We start from the raw sequence: 13,927 nt of genomic DNA, 5'->3' as shown, positions 1-13,927 counted from the left end.
CACCACTCACCTGGTGTACAGAGCATCTTCCCTCCCGGCTCTGGGCTCCTTGACAGCTGGGCTCTTTTATTCCCAGGGCCACCACGTCCTCAGTGCCCAGGACTCCTCCTGCACCCATTTGGGACAGACTCAGTAAATCAAGTGTAAGTGAAAATACACCATTCTCAATCCCAACTCCCAGCTACTCTTTCTGTAAATTGTCTTACTCCTATCCAATCTTCCAGCTTAGGTATCCTAATATTATACTGTAATTTCATTTTGCTTCCAGTTTTCATTTAAAGAATGGAGACTGAATGATTAAATGACCAAGGTTGCAAGCAAATACTGTGTTCTGCCTTGGGGAGTTGGTTTTAGCTGTATGCTTAAAAAGAGGAGAAAGTTCTGAAGTTTGATGGGATCCATAAGACTCCTTAATTACATGTATTTTACCCACCATTTGCTATGAACTCAGATATGCCCTTCTTTAGAATTTTATGGTTGGTTAAGACATCATCTTCAGAATGTCCTTATGAATTTCATTTGTTACCTGATGGTGATTATTTGATGATGCAGTACACATGATGTGGCTCATTCTCTTTCTCTCTCTCTCTTTTTTTTTTTTTTTTTTTTTGTGCTACCGGGGTTCCTGGAAACCCTTCTACCTCCGGGCTACACTCCAAGACACCTATTTTTTATATTTTTATTTGGAAACGGGGTCTCCTAAGCCAGCGAGGCTGGCTTTGAACCTGCGCAATTCTCCTGTCTCCGCCTCCCAAGTGCGGGGTTACAAGCGTGCACCACCACGCCCTGCGGCTCATTCATTTTTTAAATAACAGTATTAGCTGGGTATGGTGACACCTGCCTGTAATCCTAGCATTTGGGAGGCTGAGACTAGATCATCACAGATTCAAGGCCAGCCTCAAGAACAATTTAGCAAGGCCCACAGCAACTTAGTGAGATCCTATTCCAAACAAACAAACAAACAAACAAACAAACAAACAAACAAACAGAGTTGGGGGTGTAGCTCAGAGGTAGAATGCTCCTGAGTTTTTACTCTAAACGAAACAAAACAAAACAAAAACCGGTATTAAACACTAAATTAGTGTGTTTGTGAATGTTTTATGTGTTATTTTAATTTAGGCTTCTCAGCAACCTAGTGAGATACATAGCACTGTTTTCCTGGATTTATAGATGAGGAAACTGAGCAATGAAGATAGGTAACTTCATAAAGGTGACAGAGTAAGTGTCAGAGTCAGCGTTCCAAGCCAGTTGTCACTGAACGTCACCATGGATGGACTGGAGTACTGTGGGGCTGGTGCTGTGTTGGGCGATAGGGCAATGCACAGAGACGGATGAGGTTTTGTCTTCATGGAACTTTTATTCTAGAAGGGGATGGCAGACTGTAACAAAAATATCATTTATCATACAATGAAAAGATGGCGAAGGAAAAAGCTGGGTAATGTAATCAAGTCTGACCAGGTCGCTTTAGATAACTGGCCCGGAGGGAGGCGAGGGGACCGAGAGGAGCTTGCTGTTTGTCTCTGGAACTTGGGAAAGAGTTTAGCAAGAGAAAGAGAATAAACATTACTGTGTTTTAAAGAGGCTCCATTCTCCACTATTCCATACCCTCTGATTGGTCACATTAGTTGCTTCACTATAGGGCCCTTTTTATAGCTCAACCTCTTCCTGTTGATTAGGGGAAGCATCTGATTTATATCAAAGTTAATCACCAAACAAGCATTGGATCGAGGGAGGGGGAGGGAATGGGAGGGGGGCTGGATGAGGGCTGATTGGATGATGTGTGCTTGTATATCCTCTCAAGTCTTGTACTCCAATGTGATTGTTATATTACTACAATGCACCAATTAAAAAATAAATAAAATAAATAAAAATTAAAAAAAGAATTAAAAAACATTACTGTGTTTTGATAAAAATTATTTGTAGTTATTGTAGATTCAGGGATAGGAAGAACAGTTTGGAGATCATAGCTTGGCCAGAGATGGTATGGTTGTGGTTACAAAAAGGATACAGGCGAGTGAGGTGGGAAATACTTTAGAGGCCGAGTCTGCAACTCTGATGAATGGATTGGATGCAGAAAGTGCGGAAGGAAGGAAGCTATGATGTCTTCTACATTTCTTACTTTAGCCGCTGCTTGAATATCTGTGCCATTTTAGTGAGTTAGGGCAAATTGCAGCAGAAACCAATCTTGCAAAATGAGGTGAAATTCAAGAGTCCTTTGTTTGAAATGTCATTTTGAGTGCTTGTTAAGTATCCAAATGGAATATTAAGGAGGTTAGGGTTACGGTCTTCCATGTTAAACAGTAGCTTAGTGAGATATAATAACATCACAATAGAACTTTTATGATTTAAGTATTTTTGTTCCAGAGGAGAATCTAATTTTTGACAAAGTATGCACTGACAATGAAAGTTTCTATTATTATCAAAACAAATGGATTGGAATTCCCATCACCACCTCAGGGCAGCAGTGATGTTGATGAAGGTTGCAGGTGTGTGTGTGTGTGTGTGTGTGTGTGTGTGTGTGTGTGTTTCATAAACAAAGTTAGAAAATTCTTAGGGAAAGAAGCTAACTGCAAGTATTGTATACTAGAAGTAAACAAATCTTACTAGCAATAAGACTGCTTTAAGCTATTGCTATTAAAATTTGAACTTTGAGCAGATCCAGAGACTGTGTTTACTAATATGGATATAAGAAATTGCTGTAGAACATAGCAGAATGTACAGATGTGACAAGGCAAAAATGAATCTAGACCAAATTCGAACAAAAATCAATCTCTCAGCCATTTGACAAAGAATTTTCATCGATTCTTTGTAATGAGGAATTGAAAATTCATATGTATAAGAATACATGTATATGAATACATATATGAATGATATTTATATGAACCTCTACTGTGCATCCTTTATAATTTTCTGAGTGTACTTGTTTATAAATCAACTACATAGTAAAATATTGTATATCTAATCTTAGTTTAGGTTCAATCTTTTTAGGCTTTAATTTTGCTTTTCTCACTTGCTAAATTGAAGAAAAGAGAATCTTCAGGTTTTATGAGTACCCTCCTGGCTATTAAAGGAGATTCTGGTCTTAATTGGATGGGCAGAACCAGTGGTGGAACCTCCCACAGGATGGTTTTCTTAGCCAGGTTAATTTCTTCCTTGAAAGGCCACAAGTTTCACGAGTACCTTGAAACATGAACACAGATGAGCTGCCACATTTTCTGGCTGCCAGAAGCAAAGAACAGCCCTAAGCAAGTGGGTTGTAGCTCAAATGGACTTTGCCCTGAGAAGAGGGAGATATACAAAGAACAGAGCAATTAGTACTTGTAAGGAAAAATAGACCTGCATGGGTTATCTTACCTGCTGCGAGAGGACCTGATTGCTGGCCACAGGCACAAAGGCACTAAATGCCAGGGTAGCAGAATTGTAGGAAGTGAAGGATGATATGGAGCAGGGAATTACAAGATATATTTTTCAATTTCCACTTTTGCAGATAGCTTACCCTTGCAGTCATTCTGTCCTCTGGAATTTGGAAATCTCACCATTTATTTTGTACCTAATGCTAGTTTGAGTACTAACCTCTCCTTTAGACCTGCCCAGTGCTCAGGAAGTCAAGAATCATTGAACCTTGTGGATTGATGTTTTCAAATTATTGTCTTCTGGCCATTTTACTGATGAGGCAATTTTCTGTGAATGATACTCCCTGAGACATTGAGGATTAATGGAGCAAGATAGAATGGCAAATTTGGGACATAGAAGCCTAGATATTTTCCTGGATATTGAGAATAACTGGTATAATGACTAAATCAAGAAACTCATTTTTTCCTTCTATAAGGTTTCTGTTATTTTATAGCCCTAACCATATTCTGCATTTATATAGCCATTGCCTTCATTTTGAATTGCATGGCCATTTAATTGCCTACTGTGTGCCCATAAGCAAATATGAGAAAATATGTCACATAGTCTGGTAGAGAAAGACAAACTGAAGCTTATGTCAGGCCTTATCAAATACATTTACAAAAGCACACACACACACACACACACACACACACACACACACATGGTGCCTATTCCAATGTCAATGAGAAATGTACCTCTAAAATATATGGACAAAGAGATAGCATGGCTTCATAAAATATGAAAGCTAGAGGAACATTAGAGATGATGTAGACAGGTAATTTTCAAAAATTTTTTAAATCTAGAAATTTTTCTTCAAGTAAAAGTTTATGCAGAAGCTCCAAGAAGGTAGGAGCAGAGGACTCTGCATTTCTTAGCCTTCCTGTAGCATCTCCATAAAGCTAGTACAATTCAGTAGGCTTATCCTACCGGCTGCCTTGCAGATTTCTAATTGCTATGAAAACTGTGGACCAGACTGGCCCAAGTTCATGTTGTACACAATTTAAGCAAACACAGCTAGAACTTGGTTCTATTGATTCTTGATCCATTGCATCACTTACAAGAAATCATTTTCCTCACTTAAAAATCATACAGAAGCAGTGAAAAAGGATTATACAGTAACAGTAATGTCTTTGGTTAGATCTTTCTCACTTTCAAAAAAGAGTCTGATACTTGGAAAGGACCAATGCTTTTCTACCTTGGTTTTTCTGTCTAGCGTTTGGGGAAAAAAATGCCTATTTTCTTTAAGTGAGAATATGCATTCTTGAAGGCTATCCCTGGGTTGACTACTGACAGGACCAAAATATACCCACCTGATGCCCCAACATCTCTCCAGTCCTAAGCTCACCTTTCTCTTCTTCCTAGGCCCCACATGCCTTGGCTATTTCTCACCTATCTCTGCCTCTTGCAGAGAGATAAAGTACCTCTCCCTTTCCACATTTCTTGCCATTGATATTCTACCATCTCACATCTCAACTCTTCCAGGAGGTTTACCAGATGACCTTCTTGGCTTTTACCCCTCTTCCACCATGTTTTGGGACTGGCACTTACCCAAGATCTCCTGATTTTTTTGTTGAATAGTGTGTCTATCTTCTTTCATCTTAGTTATGAATCACTGCGGCTGGGAAGAGGGGGAGAGAGAGAGAGAGAGAGAGAGAGAGAGAGAGAGAGAGAGAGAGAGAGAGAGAGAGAGAGAGAGAGAGAGAGAATGAACTGGAAACGTCATATTTATAGCAGCAAAGTGCCTTTCCATGAGGACTTCAAACTATTAGTTGGATTGAATTACATCTAACATATAGAGATACTCTTACTGCCAAGTGTTGATTAGATGCAGCAGTGGAGGTAGAAGATAGGCAATAGACACTGAAAAACAAGTCACCTGAAGTTTTGGGGTAGACAAATAACTTAAGAGTTATTTAGCCTGTTCTGCAGTTTCTCTATAAGATTCCTCCCAGCTTTTGAAACTTATGTTTGAAGCGCTGCATTTCAGTTGATATATAATTTCATGATAAGAAAAATATTCTTATTTTAAAATCTATTTATCAAAACTACTGCTTTTCTGATTTAGTTTTTATTGAAATTATGAGGGCATAAAAAGTTAATTCCCCTGGGCGTGGTGGCGCATGCTTGTAATCCCCGCGCTTGGGGGACGGAGACAGGAGGATCACGCAGGTTCGAAGCCAGCCGCTCTGGCTTAAGAGACCCTGTTTAAAAAAAAAAAAGTATAAAATAGGTCTGGGAGTGTAGCCCAGAGGTAGAAGGGCTTCCAGGAACCCCGGTACCACCACCAACAAAAAAAAAAAAAGAAAGTTAATTCATAAGCTGGGCACTTGTAATCTCAGCATTTGGGAGGCTAAGACAGGAGGATCGCAGTTTGTGGACAATCTCAGCTACCTAGTGAGGCCATTTGCAACCTAGTGAGACCCTGTTTCAAAATAAAAAATAAAAAATCAGGCTGGGGGTGTAGCTTGGAGATAGATTACCCCTGGGTTCCATCCTCAGTACTGCAAAAAAGGTTAATTTATATACATATAAATATATACATTATATGGGATATCTACCTATCTATCTAATCACATAAAATAGTCTGGACCAGGTTCATTTTGTCTTCTGCTTGATTATACTGCTTAATTATAGACGTTCATAGAAAGATACTTATGTCATTGGCTCTTCTGTAATAACCTTTAAAAAAGATCTTAACCTTTAAAAAAAAATCTTCATTTTTAACAAGAGGTTGACAGTACAATGAAGAACACAGCCTGGGTGCGAATCACAAGTCTGTCACTCAGTTGTGTGAACTAGGGGAAGTTACTTTAATCTTTGTTTTGGTTTTCCTGTCTGTAAAATGGGGATAATAATAGTTTTTTTTTGGTCTAGGGGTGCTGTCAAGACTGAATGAAATAACATTTAAAGTGCTTAGACCAGAACCTGAGATGCAGTAGGTGCCAGATTAGTACTAGTGGTTACTCTAGAGCTCTCTGCTCATTCCCCCTCCTTAATTCTTCCCTAGACACATAGACATGCTCGTTGGTTATTACTGAGCATTAGTTATATGCCATTATTAAGCACAGGGAGATCTGCCTTGAAGAAGCATTTCTGCAGGGCAGGTATCAATGGTAATGTGAGCTCCTTAGCAGGGCTATTAGTAAAGGGTTAATGAGTTAATGGTCATGCTCATAAATGAGAACAGAGTACATGGAAGGATGATTAGAAACACAGTCATTGCATTAAAAAAAAAAAGCCAGCTAATATAGCATGGGCTTCCCCATAGGGAACTCAAATGTGCTATTGAAGTGTGAATACAGCTGCACATCTGAAAGGCCATTCTAGACTGAGAAGTTTGCTGATGTTCAAAAGTGCAAATATATCCAGTTATTGGGTGAGGAGTGAGGAGAAATGTTTGCTGACTCAGCCTGATATTGAGTTCCATCAGATTGATCATGTTTACAGCTCTTTGGAAAACAAGGCCTCTTGCACGCATGAGCTGGCTTTAACGATCCCATTGCTTGCCATCAGTCTGCATAATAAGGCTAGCCTTCCTGGCCATTTTTTTCCTGAGCTATGAAATTCTGCAGGTTTTTTTTTTTCTTTGCCCTCTTTACATTTCTAAAGCATATGTGTTTAGTAGAGAAAGGCTCCAAATTGTACTCATTGTGCTGGGTTGGATAAGCAGAATTTTCCACTTTTGGTTTAAAATAGATTTGTAGATTTGGAAATCTGCAGAGGTAAAGTTGCCCTATGCCTTTTAAAATGAGCTACCTCCTCCTTTAACAAGATCATACAGCACTCACTAAAGCCTTCTCGTTATATTTTCCATGCTTATTCACAGATGTAACTTCCAAACCATATGTTTATCTTTATGTTTAATATATTTACTTATAGAAACAAAATTATAGATCCTTAATTCGTAGGAACTTCAGTAGGCAAGAGGAAATGGGATTTAGTTAGAAATCTACAAATTATTTTGAGCCATGAAAGTCACGGCACGGCTAAGGAGCCTGGCAAGTCAATGGAAAACTATAGCCTAATGCCAAATACCTCAATAGAAACCATAGGAATCATGCAAATATCCAAAAGCTTGTCCGCATAACACGAGGCAACCAGATACACAAAAATATCTGCATAATGAACTGAATTTTTTTCTCTAGATTTTATCTGATACGTGAGGTTCTTCAGGGGTACAACTAAGTGGTTAAATTAGTTCTTTGAGGTCTCTAGTGCTCGCTTCCTTAAAAAATTTATATATATATATATATTTCTGCTGGGGATTGGACCAGGGGCATTCTACCTTGAAGCTATACCCCTAGCCCTATTTTTTTTTCTTTATTTTGAAAGAGGGTCTCACTAAGTTGCAGAGTGCCTCACTAAGTAGCTGAGGCTGGCTGCTAATCTGCAATCCTCCTGTGTCAGCCTCCCAGGTACTGGGATTGCAACCGTGTGCCACCATGCCTGGCTAAAAATATATATTTTTAAATTTTATTGTTTTTGAACTTGGGTGTGGTGGCACCCACCTATAATCTCTGCACTCAGGAGGCTGAGGCAGGAGGATCACAGATTTGAGACCAGCCTTAGTTACTTAGTGATATCTCATTTAAAAAGAAAAGGCGGGGGTGGGGGGCAGAGAAGGAGTTTTGGGGCTAGCCCAGAGGTAGAATGCCCCAGAGTTCAATCTCCAGTACAACCACAAAAACAAAAAAAAATGTCATTTTTATTTTTAGTGCTATTTTCTATGTGTGTGACCTAGGAAGTTATTGGAGGGCTAAAGGCCAACCTAGTAGCCTTGACCTAGTAGCCTTATGCCCTAGGTTGTTCCTACTTAACCAGTCATGATACCACCTCGAAGGAAGGGTCTTTTAGTGATCTATTAAGTTAATTCAGCTCCAAAGTAAACAATTTCCCCCAATATTAAATCAATAGTAATAGGTCTAGAAGGTGATATAAAAACACTTAAAAGAATTGTGTGTTGTTTCTAGAAGAAATCAAGATACATATTTTGTTGTGTTATTCAGAGTTACTCTTAAGCATGGCCAAGTGCATATTTCTTAACCAATCTAAGCCTCAGTTCCTCCATAAGTAACACAGGCATAATTATACCATTTTGGAGTTGATATGAGGTTAAATAAAAAAAAATCTGTGTTAAATGCCTACCCCAGGATCCCAGCATAGTAAGCAATCAGTAAGAAGTAGGTATAGAGTAGCATCAAACACTTGGGATTGTTGAAAAAACTTTGGGCAGCTGGAAAGTAGCTGTGGTAAATGAATAATAGCTGTGGCATAGTTTTTGATGCTTTTCTCTTCCAGTATTGAATAGAGTAAGCTTTATTTTTAATAAGTGAGATTTGAGGGTACCCCATTCTGCAATCTTCAGCTGAGAATGCTTGACTAAAGGGCTCTCTCCGTGAGGAAATTTGAGGTGATGGTTGATCATCCTTCTGTTGGTTTCTGTTGACCAAAGGGATGTCTTTCTATGCCCCGTTTTTCTCTCCTAAATGAGGTCTGAAGAGATGATGTAAGAGGATGGGAGGTGACAATTGAAGGTAATCGCTCACCACTGCAATGTCAGATTTCTAACTTGCCAAAAATTTGACAAATTTAAAAAATCTGTTATTTTTTGTTCTCTTTAAATTGATGACTGAGAGCTGGTTGTGGTGGTGCACGCTTGTAATCCCAGCATTCCGGTGGCTGAGACCTGAGGATTGCAGTTCAAGGACAGCCTCAACTACTTGGCGAGGTCCTTCACAACTCAGTGAGACGCTGTTTCAAAAATAAAAAAAGACTAAAAAATAGGGCTGGGGTTGTAGCTCAAAGTTACAATGCCCCTGGGTTCCACCCTCGGTATCGCAAAAACAATTTTTGATTATTGAGGGGGGGATATATACCATATACAGAGAGATTACTTGTATCTTAGAGATGAGGAGATAAAAGAAAGAAGTTGAGATTACTAAACAGGGAACCTTACAGAATGGCTTCTGAGCTGTGCATGCTACTTAGTTTTAGTGTCTTTGAGTTCAAAGATGGACCCTGGGTAGCTGGGATGCAGAGCTCTGAGAATGGGTTGTCTGAGAAACAAGACTGGTTCTTGAATCTTGAGATGGTACCACACAAGGCTGATTCTGTTTGTGTTGGAGCTTTAGACTTCTGCTACTGGAAGTAACTGCCATTGCTGGGCAAAGGATGTGTTTCTAGGTAATACTTATAGAAGTTAAAACCCCAAAAGAAGAGGGATCAGAAGAGGTTCAGGAAGCAGACAAGTAGGAGTGAATCCTTTCTCCCTTGTCCAGCCCCTCCTCCACTGGCCCCTGTGATTAAAGTCTGATAGGAAAAAAAATCTGCAGAATCCTCATCTCAGAATTACGAGATATAGAAAGGTGCATTGGAAGGGAAAGCTTAATAATTCTCACAGGCAGTAAGGAAAAAACTAGAAGAGATTTGTAAAATACCTCGGGCCTCAACTTCTCAGCTAGATCCATGGCAGCTCTATCAATAACAACTGTTGCAAAAACCTCTGATGATCTAAGGATGCCTCAGAAAAATCAACTAGCATGACCTTTCCAAACAGATCTTACAATCCATGTAGCTCCAGTTTGCACCGAATGCTGTGAGGATTTATACAATATATATATATATATATATATATATATATATATATATATATATATATATATATATATTTGCTCCAAGTTGTCAAGTAGTCAAATGTACACATATTAGAAAGGGGAGAGATGCTTCATTATGCAGAGCATTTACTTTCTCCCTGCTTTCTGGAAAAAATTTAGCATTTTTGCCTTTTCTCAAGATTTGGAATTGTGTTTATACCACCTTTAGGTAGAATTTATTGGAAATCAAGTTTATATTTCATATAGTTCTTTAAAATTCTTTTCCTTAGCTAGGTGTAGTGATACATACCTGTAATTCCAGTATCTGAGAGGCTGAGTTAGGAGGATTAGTAGGCTTGAAGCCAGCCTCAGCATTAGTGGGACTCTGTTTCCAAAAAAAAAGTAAAATAGTGCTGATGTTATAGCTCAGAGGTAGAATGTCTCTGTGTTCAATATCCAGCGCTAACCCAAACCAAACCAAACCAAACCAAACCAAACATTTTCCCTTCACTTTTCATCATATTCAGGTAAAGATTATTATTTTGCTTTAATTAAAATCCTTTTTCACTTAAGAATTCATAGTTTCTCTTCAGAAGGCCACTTTTCAGAAAAATGGCACATGTTTGTTTTTCTTTCCCCCATTCCATTGGTCTGTGGTTACCATTTTCTTCTGGTAGACAAGTCTATAGACAAGTTTGGTGGGCTAAAGAAAGCACTTTGTAAGACTGGTATTTCTTATCACATACTCATTTCTTTTATAGTTTCTTTAAAAATCATTTTATGAAGATTGAGTACCATATCTCCTAACATGTACTAAGGGAAAAGGATTTTATCAGAATGATGATATACCAATCAAGGTAACTATTCAAATATAAATGTAAGTCTTCCTTTGTCAGGCCAGTTTTCCTAACTCTAGGGCTGCCTCACTAATAGTGCCTTGAAAAATCAATGATTTCTATGGTTGCTGAAGGGCCAGAGGTATGGAAACTGCATAAGTGAAAGAGAAAGAGCCTGGAACAAAATTATTTTGTTTGAATTGTTTTCAGACAAAGAATAAATATAGTCCACATAGTTCTTATCCATGGTTGATCCCAATCTGTCCTCACAGAGGAGTGAATAGCATCTTAGAATAGAATACCAAACCTCTACCTTGAGCAATTCAGCCAGACCTAGCTGACATGCTCAGCTTACAGCTGCCGTTGAGGGTACATGCAGGCAGACTGACAGGTTAACTTGATACACTTGATTTCAACATCAGTGTTGGATCAAGGACAGACACAGCAAGGGTTCTGAAGTCAGAGTAGTTAGTGCTTAATAAATGCCGAAGGTGGGTTCTATACAAAAGCATCGAAGAGAAATTCATCTGTGAAATGCATTTTCTTCATCAAGTGCAGAATTTACCATGAAGAACACAGGACTAATGCTACCCTTCCTGCTGCTTTGCTTGCCTCTCTGTTCATTTAACAGCAAGAATCCCCAAATTATATAAACATGTAGGGGCTTTGGCGCACTTCTGGAGAAGAAAGAGACCCAGCTGAATCAGCTTCCTACACTACTGCATTATTTTACCCTGATGGTTTTAATTAGAGAAAAAAATAACTGCATTGAGACCATCTGCATATTCATAATGTAGAACATATGGCTGGTTTTTCAGGATTTTGAGAAGAAAATGAATTAATAACCGTGCTTCTTTCCAGTCATTTCTCACATTCCAGGTTATTTCTTTGAGAAATAATATGTTTGAAAAATCTGTTTACTCTTTACGTGAGCCAAAGAGTCTCATTCCTTTAGGCTTTGTGTGTTGTGTCTGCTACCATTGTGCATTTTAACAACAAATGCGAAAGAAAGCATGGTTGTTTATGGTTGAGAATGCTCCGAAGTGAGTTCAGAGAACTCTGTAGATGTGTGTTTATATTATCTTTGTTAGGCCTAAGCTACTGGAGTATGCTTAATGGAAATACTTGATACATTTTTCAAAAGCATGATAAGGACTCCAAACCAGGATGGGAGTGTAGTTGCATGTGCACATGTGTATGTGCCCACAGGACTTTGTGCATAAGGATCAGTGTATATCACATGGGACATGATGATGGGTATCTAATTGCAACCAAGTAAAATAATCAGCCATGGTGAAAAGTAAATTAGTGGAGTGTACAGAAAGTATTTTGGACTTACTGTTATACTGGTTAAAATAATAAGATGAAATGTTTTTCAATTTTAAATTTCTAATAGAAGAAAAAGCAATCTCCAGTTATATTAGAAAAAAATAGAAAGCTAATGGAAATTTTGCTTCTTTTTTGTCTGGCTTTCAAGTAGTCACTGGATCAATAAATCCAACTCCCAGAGTGAAATAACAAACAAGAAACATCCAGGGAACTAGGTTTGGCATAGCTACCTTAATAACAAAGCAGAAGAAGGTGTAAACTTGGAGAAAAAAAGATTAGGAAAGAAATGAAATTTTGTCCCTCTGAGACCAAGCTACCATGTTTGTCGAGTAAGAGTAAAATGGAACAAGAGAAACAAAATTTTGATGGTAGAGATCTGTGTGTTGGGAAGAATTGAAAGAAATCAACCTGCTCCCAAAGAGATAGCCTCCGAAGAGCTCGTGTCAGAGAGCCTTGAAGCATCGTACTCATTCTTAGTGTTTCAAGATGCTGTAGGAACTCCAGGGATACAATTTCTTTTTCCAGAATTTGGTAAGGAGTGTTAGGGTAGTAAATCAATTTCCAACTTGTTGCCTCATTTGGAGATTAAAAAAAGGTATTTCAGTGGGCATTATTTATTAGAAAAATGAAACCTTGACGATAGTTATTAACATTAAAATAAATGACTATGCTTTTATGAAATCAGTTTCTATCTTGTGGAAGAAAATGACTTGTCTATTTACTTAGTAAGGAGATTTGGAGACTCTCAGGATTTCACAGAATTTACTGTCATAACAGATTTGTAATAAGTACTTTTAGGGGCATAGTTACTGAGTGACTCTTTTTCAAAGAATTGACTGAATCTAAATTAGGTTCCTTTGTTTCCCTGCACCCATTAGGAAACCACACCTGGAATTTTACCAGATAATATTTTTATTATGTTTAAAAATAAATGATATCAATTCAATCAAATTGCCACAGCTCTTTAAATAGCAGAAAGGATGACTTCCATGTTTTATCTATCTTCTAACTTCTAGTGATGATGGCATGTACAAGGTTGCTAATTTTCTGATTTGGTTTTGAAATTTGTTTCATGTTCACAATCCTTATAGATATCTAAAAAGTCCCTTTTATTTTTCTTTACTGTGAATATTATTTTTTCCTCTGGATTTATGACACTGTGTGTGTGTGTGTGTGTGTGTGTGTGTGTGTGTGTGTGTGTGTGTGTGTTTATCTTGGATATAAGCAGTGTGGTATAAGTATTCTTTTTGCTCTGGGTCCCAAATTGTTTTATTCATCCTACTCATAACTTTTTTCCCTTTGAATTTTATAGTATTTGGAATTCAGTTATAGCTGAGGAAATCATCTCTACTTCTTTCAAGGGGACATATTGTACTTAGAGGTAATAAAGCTATGTTTTAGTAAAGTATAGACAATTTGATCAATCTGAACCATTTTACTATTAAAATTTGCTTTTGACTGCATGCCAATCTAGAAGTAATTCAGAATAAAAGACCATAAATATCTGTTTTGCTTTTCTTACAGACTTTGCTGTGAAGTTAGCAATTCTTTGTTTTTCTCAGCCATAGCAGGTTCAAGTTTAAATTTTATTTTATTTTATTATTTTATTTATTATTTATTATTTTTGGTGGTACTGGGGTTCCTGGAAGCCCTTCTACATCCGGGCTACACTCCCAGACCTATTTTTACATTTTTATTTGGAAACAGGGTCTCCTAAGCCAGCGCGCGGCTGGCTTCGAACCTGCACTATCCTCCTGTCTCTGCCTCCCAAACGCG

This window comes from Muscardinus avellanarius (assembly GCF_963383645.1).
Source record: "Muscardinus avellanarius genome assembly, chromosome: 6".
NCBI lineage: Eukaryota > Metazoa > Chordata > Mammalia > Rodentia > Gliridae > Muscardinus > Muscardinus avellanarius.
This window is presented reverse-complemented; position numbering follows the sequence as displayed.